Below are 10,473 nucleotides of genomic sequence, written 5' to 3' on the forward strand. Positions count from 1 at the left end.
CCGAATGTAACTCTTCTACAGTTACATTGGCCAGTGTAGCTTGTTTGATTGAGCAAGAGGCAGCAAACCTTTTAAACACTTGAGTTGTTTTAATTGGCTAAAGATTAAATCAGCTAAAACGCCATATGAATAGCTCGTAACCTTCCACAAACGAGGATTTAATTTCTTTTCTACACACTCATTGCTATAATTATTACTGATTGTGCATTCACAGAAGCTGTACACAACAGTAGAAATTCAATATGATCCGGTTTCACCTGGGTGTGGGTCCATACCACACTAGAGATGCCAAGAGACTTATTAACTTCGAGCTCTTAAAATCTTCTAACAGGACTAAACATTGTGTACTATTTGTCAAATGTGTGAAGTTTACTTAAACAAGTACTGCAGCTGCAGGCATCCCAAAAACCACAATTGAGGATGGAGATGTAAAGGAAATAAGAGCTTTTGCAGGTTTGCACAGTGAGCATGAGCTGAGCTTTACTCTAGTACACATCAGGAACAGACGAAAGGTTCAGGGGGCTTTATTGCTTTTCCCAAGGAGCTCACCCTAATCCCAGGGTGGAGGGACATGAAAGTCCTTCTCCTTTCCACTTCCCTGCTATACACCCAACTTATTACCTCAATAGGAAGCCAGATAAAGAAAGGCAACACATGAAAGAGAAGAAAGGATCAGAGAGACAGCAATTCGACAAGCTAAGGGAACGGGAGGGATAAAGTCAAAAAAAGTAGAGATAAAAGGAAGAGCACAGGAATTGATTGATTTTATTGTTTTTATCTGACATGCACGGCTTTATTTTAAAAAGGCGAGGAGAGAGGCTGAAGTGGGGATTTAGAGTGCATGGCGTGTTCACCACACAGAGAAAAGAAAGCAATATGTCATGGTGTGGAAAGAGGGAGGAGGAGAGGGGATACCCCGAGGAGTGAGAGTGCAATAGGATGGAGACAGGGGGTTGGAAAATAAAGAAAAGAGGGAACAGCGTGGACTCAAGATGTGGATAATCGGCACCACGGCAAGAGAGGCCAGACAGGTCAGCTCTTAAGTGGACGTGCTTCTATAAACAATACCAGAGGGGCACAAAGGTCAGGCAAGGTGTGAAAAGCGGGCTGCTGAATGGGCTTTATATCGCTGTGTGCATGTATGCCTTTGCATGCGAAAGTCTGCAAATGTGCGTGATTGTGCATGCATATGAACAATACAGAGGAGGTCTCCCAGTGTGAAACACGGCCCACTGGAATTTTAGGCTCTTCCAAAGAGCAAACTGAGATTTTAATGCCTACAATACAAAGGGTCGGAGTTCAGGGTTCACAGATCATAAGAGGATGTGGCAAGTGGTGCTAAATGAATCGTCAAGCTTAGATCAGCTTCCTCTGGTTCTGTATTACAGCTCATAATACTCTAAATGCATGTCTCTGAAGATGTTATCTAGATCTTAATGAGCAACATTGTCAGGATTAGCCATGGCTTTTACAATCATTTCTTACATCCCGCCATCTGCCCCTTAACTTTTTTCCCTAATTTCCCCCCCTGTTATGTTTCTCCTCTCTTCCCCAACCTGTGGCCTCCGGGTTTTGAGGAAAGGCAGAGGTGGCCTTTGAAGAAGGCGGCAGCCGAGTTTGTCTGGGGCCACAGCCATGAATGAATGTCTTTGTTGTTCGCCGTCCTCCTACATCTTCATATCCTACCCCCTCCACCGCCCCCTTGCTTCACTCAGTATCCTCCATCTGCCCCCCACAATCTCACACCAAGACACTCATGCCCTTGCTGGGGCCCACTTTGTACAAATGACCCCGCTAATTATGTATTTAAGGTATTTGGCTCCTGTGAAACAGCTTCGGGGGTTAGCGGCGAGGCGGTTGGAGAGGGGAAGGTGTATAGGGCCCGTGGTGTGGTCCATGGTCTCATGGCTATCATTACTGCCCAGCGTTGAATGTAAACACTGGATTAGGGCAGGAAAGGTTTATTCAAGCGACAGATAGTTGAGGTTATGGTTTTTGACTGTGCTCTGGAGTTTCTACTTTCTGGTTTCACCTCTGGGTGGCATGTCCCTCAGAAACACTTAAGTCTCTTACCTCACTCAGGTGAAGCAATGTTGACTGTGTTTAAAAAAAAAGTCAAACTTTTAATCACTTAAAGATGTGTGTTGATGCAAAACACTATTTTATGACCTTTTGGGCTCTATTTAAAACCTTCACCTTCTCATTTCGGAGAATTACTGTAGCATTGCTCCAAAAGCCACAAAATGTTGGGTATGAGCTAAATAAAACATTCATAAGTTTATAATATAAGCACCTTACTGCTTACAGACCAATAGTATAAAGATGAGGGCAACAAATTCAATTAAAAGTTATCGATGCATGTCAATGTATTATCTAAACAATGAGTAAATACCTCAAATAATTTCAACTTCTATTAAAATAGCATTTGATGTTGAAACATTTTGAAATATCTAACATTTAATTTTATTTAACTCCTATTCCTCTTTGGCTAACCTTGTTAGATTGTCCAGAGTCCTCTCTCACACTGCCCATTCCTCACCCTTCACCTGCATAAAAAAATAAAATAAAATCAAGTTATATTCTTGCAGTAAAATTAATGGACTTCTAACCTTACTGAGCCACTATACTCAAGGTAAAGCAGGACATGAGAAAAAAGGAAAGAAATAGCTCTAGAAATTCAGTGTTGACCTCGGTCAAGTGAAGAGAGGCTGAAGAATGCTGATAAACTGGAGTTGGACCATAGATTCATTGTGGCACTTTTAAAGATAAGAACTTGCGGCCAAGTAGCACAGATTCCTTCATATTTGTGTACGCAGTTTTTTAACAGCAGTATTGAAATTGGTTTTGAATTTCTTTCTAGAAACTGTATCTCTTTTCATTTTACAATAGATCTTTTTTTCTGTGTCTGGCTGAGGTGAGTGTGACATGGCTACTGTCGGTCCCAATAAAACTCAAGGAAGGAAGAGTGAAGAGAAGAAGGGAGAAAAAGCGGGTGTAGAACAGAAACTACAGAGTAGATGTCTCTCGAGAGCGATAAGTCAGCCTCTAATGGGCGAAAGTGTTGTAATTAGAAAGGGGGAAGCGCTGCTTTCCAGTGGCTGCTTTTGAGAGAGGATTAGTGTGTGAGGGTGCATGTTTTCAGATGGGAGCGCAGCAGGAGAAGCCAGTTTTCCTTTGCACATCAAATAAATCAAAAGTCTACAATTAGAAATAAGGAGTGAGGAGTGTTTGGCTTGTGGGAAGAAAGGATGAGAGCTCAGAATCTGTCACTGCTGATGAGAAATAAGGACTTATGTGCGTGTGTGCGATTGTATGTGTGAGGTCGGGAGTAGCCAGTGCAACCGACATTCCTGGGCCGGCAGTATTATTGATTGCAGTGTAACCATTATCAGTGTTTACTTTGATCCGTCATCATCAGAGGAGTAATGTACTCAGCTGAACTTGGCCTCCCAGAGATGCTTGACTTCATTGAGATGATGATATTCAGGATGTTCTTCGCCTCGTTATTTTGAGCCCCGTCAAGACGCAGTCCAAGTAAAAACATGAATTGAACAGTCCCATAATTCAGCTGTTTGATGACACCACCTGGTTCAGCAGCCATGGACACACACAGAAACCCAGCACTCCCTTATCTTCAAGGAAAAATCTTGTCAGTAAACTGGGCAGAAGTGCACCCCCCCACACACACGCACCCACACACACACAAACCTGATTGTGTTGACAAAAAGAAGAAAAGATGGCATGAGGAAGAAGTGAGGTAGCAGGCGCCCTCCTATCTGTCTGATGAGGGTATGATGAGAGCATCACAGACCTCACACTGTTCAGCCCAGCTGGCAGGTGGCAAACACACCTGGTGCCAAAGTGGATCAACGGACATGTTCACAAAGAAAAGAAAGATCTGAAATACATCTCTGTGGGACCTATTGTTAAGCACACGTTGTGGACATTTCCGAAGCAGATCAGGTTTTTAAAATTTAATTGCTCTGTTTTCTCTTCAAGTGCAAATTAAATAAGAGAGAACAAAAATCTCATTTACTTTATAGGTAGATTTCATTGCTGTTATAACATTATATGTTGTGTCACACAACAACCACAAGCATCAATGTATTTAAAAATAAAAAAACATTCTAACACAAAAATGCTTTGAGCTAAACAACTCCACAGTAGCTTAGGTTACAGCTGGAAGATGAACCTCCAAAGATGTTTACTGTTAGGATGGCATGTTGTGTTGTGTTCATCGCAAACCTTTACTGTCCCTCAAGGGACTATTTGGTAAACAATCAGGGTTAAGAACACAAAAAAAATAATTTTTCAAGACAGCACTTAACATGATATATATTAGTTTTCCATCACTTACAGAAGTTCGGTTTTAGTCTCATATGACCAGAGCACCTTCTCTCACATGTTTGCCATTTCCTCTGGCCTGTGGTAAACTACAAAACAGGAACTTCTAGCTCTTGTACTCAGCAATTATTTGTCCTTGGGATGTTTCATTTTCAAACTCTGCTTTAAATTGTTGTTATATTGTTAAATTGTCTTTCCATCGTTGGTAAATGAACCATGTTAAACCCTCAGGACATCCAAGGTCTGCTCATTCTGTGATGAGAACCAATCAAGAGGCAACATTTAGTAATTATTCAGTTCAGTTCATTTTATTTATATTGCACCAGTTAAAAAGAAAAGAAAAAAAAAACATTGTCTCAAGGCACATTGCAAATCCAATCCAATTCAATCCAATCCAATCTTACAGACAGATTTAGACTTAATTCCATACATTTCAAATTGACTGTAGGTATCAAACAATGCAGCAAAGTTCAGTTTATTACTCAAATTGGTCAAGAGGTTTCCTATCTAACAAAACAAAGCAGATTGCATCAAGTCACTGACTTGGAGCATTCGTTCCTTCTGGACAGGCATGTAGCAACAGTAGACTGTCCCTCATTATAGACGAAACGGAAGAAAAGAAAACTTCCTTTTACCAGAAATGAGCTCAGTGTGAAAGTAATCAAAAGACTATAATCTTTTGTGCTTTGTTGTAATTTGGTATTTATAGTCTTCTTTGTATTTCCCCATGTATAACATCTGCAATTTCTCCTATTTCCTGAGTTAAACCAACTTCACTTCCTTCTCAGCTGCATCCTGTTTCTAATTAACCACCTACTCATTGTTCAGAAATGAACTCTCCAGTCTAGATATCTCTGTTAGTTAGATTTTTTTGTTAGATCTTGTTGTTGTGGTCCTTGTGTATGCCTTTCAGGATTTAGATTTTTCTTATTTTATTAAGTAAATAGTTGACCGGGAGTTTGAGACCATTTAAAAACATCTGGATACTCTGGCTATTTCAAATCAGAAGAGCAAATATTACTGTTTGACTTACCCATGAAGGAAATGGTTGCTTCATTGTTATTGTCACATCTCTTCATCTTCTTTAATTTGCTTTCATTTAGTCATTTTAAGAAAGTGAGTACGAGTAGAGCCCGTACATAAATATTAATACTCTAAATTTGCTGGCCCCTCAAAATAACTTAACACACTGCCATTTATTTATTAACCACTGGCAACAAAAGGGAGTACAACCCTAAGTGAAAACTGAGCCCAGTTAGCCACTTTAGTCACCAAATTTGAGGAAAGGTTTTTTCTATTTTCAAATTGAATGCAAAGTGATTGTGTGGCATACACATACAAAAGATACAGATGTCGGATATCCTTTTTCTAGTTCACCCTTAAAACATAATTGTATAATTTTAATAATTTATGTAAATTTGAATTGTCTGACATGTTGAGGAAGCCTGTGAACTTCAGTGTGAGAGCAAAAGAATGAGCTGCCCTGATAACCTCTTGATCTCTCTTATTGGAGAACCTTCCAGAACTGGCCGTGGACTTCCTGCCACATCCACTTAAAAGCTGGGATGTGTTTCTGTGAACTTATCTTCTAAAGACAACCCCCACTCCCCCCATATGACCGTCTTTGATGGGAGGTGAGGCTGAAAGATGCTGAGTGGAAGCCGCCTTCACGGAGGGCTTCTGAAGGGATTTTGTGCCAGGGGATATTGGGGGGCGGTAACATTAGTGATTCTCCAACTTCACAGAACTCCATTTGTTCTCCTTGTCATGCCTTAAATAGCAAGAAGGTTTATAGTTTCTCTTGTTTTTCTTTCGGAGTTTCCATTTAACGTCATATTGTCAACCCTTCCCCACCCCTCCCTGAAATAAAACGGCAGTTTTGTCCACTGGCTCATTTGATCTGCTTCTATCTGCAGTCCCTTTTCATGTGTCTGTTGCTGGAATACTTAGGGTGATGTCATCGCAGATTGGGCAAAATCAAAAACACGCAGACGCATGCATGCACAGTTCCCACCAACCCTGGTGTTTTATATTCAGCGGTTTTAGTCTGACCCGCATATCTCTGAGATGACTTTCACCAAAAGCTAATAACAGCAGCATAAGTGCTACCAGGGCTGCTGGAAGCCGCCTGGCAAAGTTATTGTGGTGGGATGAGAAACAGGCCCGCTGGTGGTTGGGAAACTCAGTGACCTGCATGCCAGCTTGACTACACCAATTTAAAGAGTTTAATTCAGGTTCAGCCCCATCCTGTCCTATTCCCTTACACACACACACACACACCCCCACAGACACCCACACCCTTCTGACTGTACCCCATTCCTCTTTAATTTGCTTTCCATGAGCTAAGCAGCATGTGAACACCTGCTATTTTAAATGACATATTCATTGTTGTGTTGAGTTGAAGGTGTAAATCATTGTGAGTGACTGAGTGAGGCACAAATGACTGACATCCCCGACCCTAAGAGCAGCGAAAGCAGAGCAAAGTGTCTTTGCTCGCCATCCAGGAATTTCCTTTTCATTCCCTTCCCTTTGTATTTGAGCTCTACTCAGCAGCATACACACATTCATTCGTCACATGTTATATTTTGTCTGGTCAGCATTTTTAATTGTGTTTGTTGGGATTCCCTCTGTAAAATAGCAAACATGAACAAGAATCAGAGAAAGCAGCTTTAAAATTGGATTACTTTTTTTTTTTTACAGGCAAAGAACATTTCCGTCTGTTTCGTATGTTTCAGGTTGCAATGTTTCGAGTGCTTACTCGAAACATCTGCTGCTGTAGAGTGCAGTAAGACAACATTACATAAACATTGATTGTTTCCCGTTTTCTCCCACGTCAATGATTTTACTAACTCTACTGTCTCTTCCAGACATTTTTATTCGCTTTCATCAATATTTTTGTTCATAGAGATTCTTAATGTTACTATAATGTCCTGAATTTATTTATTTATTTATTTTTTAAAACAGCTCTGTATTATTGTGATGCTTTATGACAACCTGTTTACTGTTGTAACAGATTTAGACACATGAATGTGTGATACTAAATTCAAATAATGTAAATAAGCAACAAAAACGAAATAAAAAACAAAGTATAATTGAAAGCTAAAGCATTAGGACACACCAACATTCATTACCATATAAAATGGCAAAAACAGGTTACACAAGTTTAAATTTCTTAGGTGTGAGGGTGAAATCCTTTGCTCTCAAAGAAAAAAAAAAGAAAACCTGACTAAAGTTTGTCTGAGAGAGCACAGACCAATATCAATACTTTAGGAATCATTTTCTTTAGAGGTGAGTCTAAGATTAGTTTTTTTCTTTTTGAAAACAGATCACAGCTCGTGTTCGGCTTCAACCAAATACAATAATCTAGTGAAAACCTTTTATTGTGGTGCATGTAATTCCGAGTTGCAGTAGAACCCATCTACTGATTGAGTTCATCCGCCATGAATTCAACCTTGTATCAGACAATGCTTAAGTAAAATCTGAAACCATCTGAAAAAAATTAAAGCTGAAGCAGAACTGGACCACACAATATTATAATGACCCAAAATATATCAGTAAATCCACAGAGGACATGGCAAAAACATGAGGAATGGAAAGTGCTGAGACAAGTCAAAGCCCCGACCTTGATTTCATTAAGATATTGTGGGGTGATTTAAAACTAGCTTCCAGCTTTAACGAAATCCCTCAAACGTCTCAAAGTTGAAACTGAGTAGTGGGGCAAACTTTTCTCCAATTGATGCCGGAGAAAATTTCTTGAACTGCTAGGGTAACATTAGCATGCTGTCTCTGTTTTTATATAACTTGTTCATTTGACTCAAATATAACCCAAAACATTGGATATAATTTTATTGAGGTCAGTGTTAAAGAGAAGGATTGCTGTGTAGTATAGAAAGAAACTTACAGCAATCTGTTTTCAGTAGCTGTCAGAACATCCTCTAAGGAAAGTGCCCTATTTTCAGCATCTAGGCAGATTTACACCAGGCTAAAAACTCATTAAGTTTGGCAACAGCTGTCATTATGACTTATACAAAATTAAGCTTCCAAGATTTTGATTCTTTAAAAATCAAAACATTACTTTAGTGATATCTTATAAAATCCTTTAGAACTCTGCACAATTATTGTCTTTAGTCATAAGCAGTTTTAATGCGATTTTCGCCCAGAAAATTGCAAAATGTAATGGTCTTTAAACACACTCAATAAAACAAAAAATAAACAACATTCTTTTTAGTCTCAGTTTGATCTGATGCTAAGGCTCATATAAGCCTAAACAAAGACGACCACAAAGTACAGTAGGAGGCAGCTGGAGGTAAATAAGCAAATGTGTTTGTTCAGTCAGAGAGGCAGACGTGTTGGGTTCAGATCAATGTGACTCCTTTTCTCTTCTCAGAGTAAAAGCAAGACACAATGAGCATGTTTCTAATTAGTAATCGCTGATTACGTCTCTTGCCGTCAGAGTCAGACATTACATACACCGTCTGTGCTAAACGTAATTAATTTCACATTTGTAAAACACAGTCTTGAATTTTTCCTTCCTACCAGCCCAAACCAGGTTAAACAGGCTCTTTTTGTTACTATTAAGTTTCTAAAAACTATTGTTGACAACCAGACTGTAATGTGATTTTCCACTTGGAAATATGCCTCGTGCTCAGACTAAAGTGAAGATTCATGACTCACAGGTAAGTCATGAGGAGAGGCAGCAATTGACTTCAGAAGTGATTTCAGGATACTCCCATAAAACAGGAAAGCTGTGTTCAGCATAAACAAGACTATAATACCTGCCGAATGAACTGAGACAAGAGGCGTTCCTCTTGTTACGTCACAGACGGAGTGCTGATGTGAAGTGACTACCTCAGCTGTAAATGTGTCAACAGATTTTTTTTTCATAATCATTTCTTTCATTGGTGGAAGCACTGACATCATCCCTTACAGTAAATTCAAGATGAATATCTGCTTTCCCAAACACGGAGAAGTTGAAGCTGAATTGACGCGTTGTTTTCGCTGAACTGGTATGTTATCATCATTGAACAAATAGTTCAACTCAACTGAGACCTGTGACAATGGTTAGACTTAATGGTATTACTATGTTCCAGCTTCTGATGTTAAACTATTAGCCTTTAGTGTCAAGTTTAGAATATTACAGAATGTCCTTTAGAATGTTTTTCTTTTTTCTTTTTTTAAAATAAATAATCAAGATTAATACAACAATTACTAGCCTCTTCAGTTTTGGTTCTAATGATGACAAATGAAATCTGCATTATTATTTTTTTTCTTATTGTATGTTTTTTTTTTATTTGCTGATTTTTCTGTGGAATGTGACTCCAAGTTAACTGCAGGAAAATACATTCACTCACAGATATTTTTCATAGAGAACAACTAAAATATTTGGAAGAAAATCCAACTTTGGAAGTTGGCAGACCTAGTTGCAATGATACTCAACATGCTACTGGCTGGCATTTGCAAATCAGCCAATCCTGCAGCTGCTTTCATTTTCCTTGTCACTGTGCACTCAGAAGCGGAAATAAGGAAGAGTGTAAATATTAGCGTAAGACAGTTTCTACTGAGCATATTAGTGTATAGTAAGGTATACCTGGTGTTTGAACAGTTAAAATAAGCAGCTATTAGCATTTTTAAAGAGGGTGTCAAGTATTCATAGATTTTAGTTTAGTGCTCCCTCAAGACTTGTGGTCCTCTGTATGTCTTAAAATAGGTGTATCAGACGAGGGCAGATCAATCTCAGAAACTCCAGTACACTATGAACTCAGGAGACTTCTAACATTTTGGTCACTGGAGTTGAAGTTTAAAATTGTTTTAGGATGTAATATATTCTGCATATATTAACATTATTAACGGTATGATTACTGGACATTCCCGTGCTGTTTATACTTGCTTATAATTATTTGAACAGATTAATGTGGCACCTTCAGTCAGCTGCAAATTGTTCCCAGGGGCCACACTTCCTGGTGTTCCACACTGATGGATTAATTTGTGAAAGTTCACAGGTTTGCAGGATTTGTTTATGATGGAAATGTTTTGTAAAAGAAGCAAGAATATTGGAGGTGTTGAATTAAATTACTGCAATTTCGCAAATACATATAGTTTAGGTAATCATAAACTACCTAACATAAAATA

Source organism: Xiphophorus couchianus, chromosome 16 (assembly GCF_001444195.1).
Source record: "Xiphophorus couchianus chromosome 16, X_couchianus-1.0, whole genome shotgun sequence".
In the NCBI taxonomy this organism is placed as follows: Eukaryota; Metazoa; Chordata; class Actinopteri; order Cyprinodontiformes; family Poeciliidae; genus Xiphophorus; species Xiphophorus couchianus.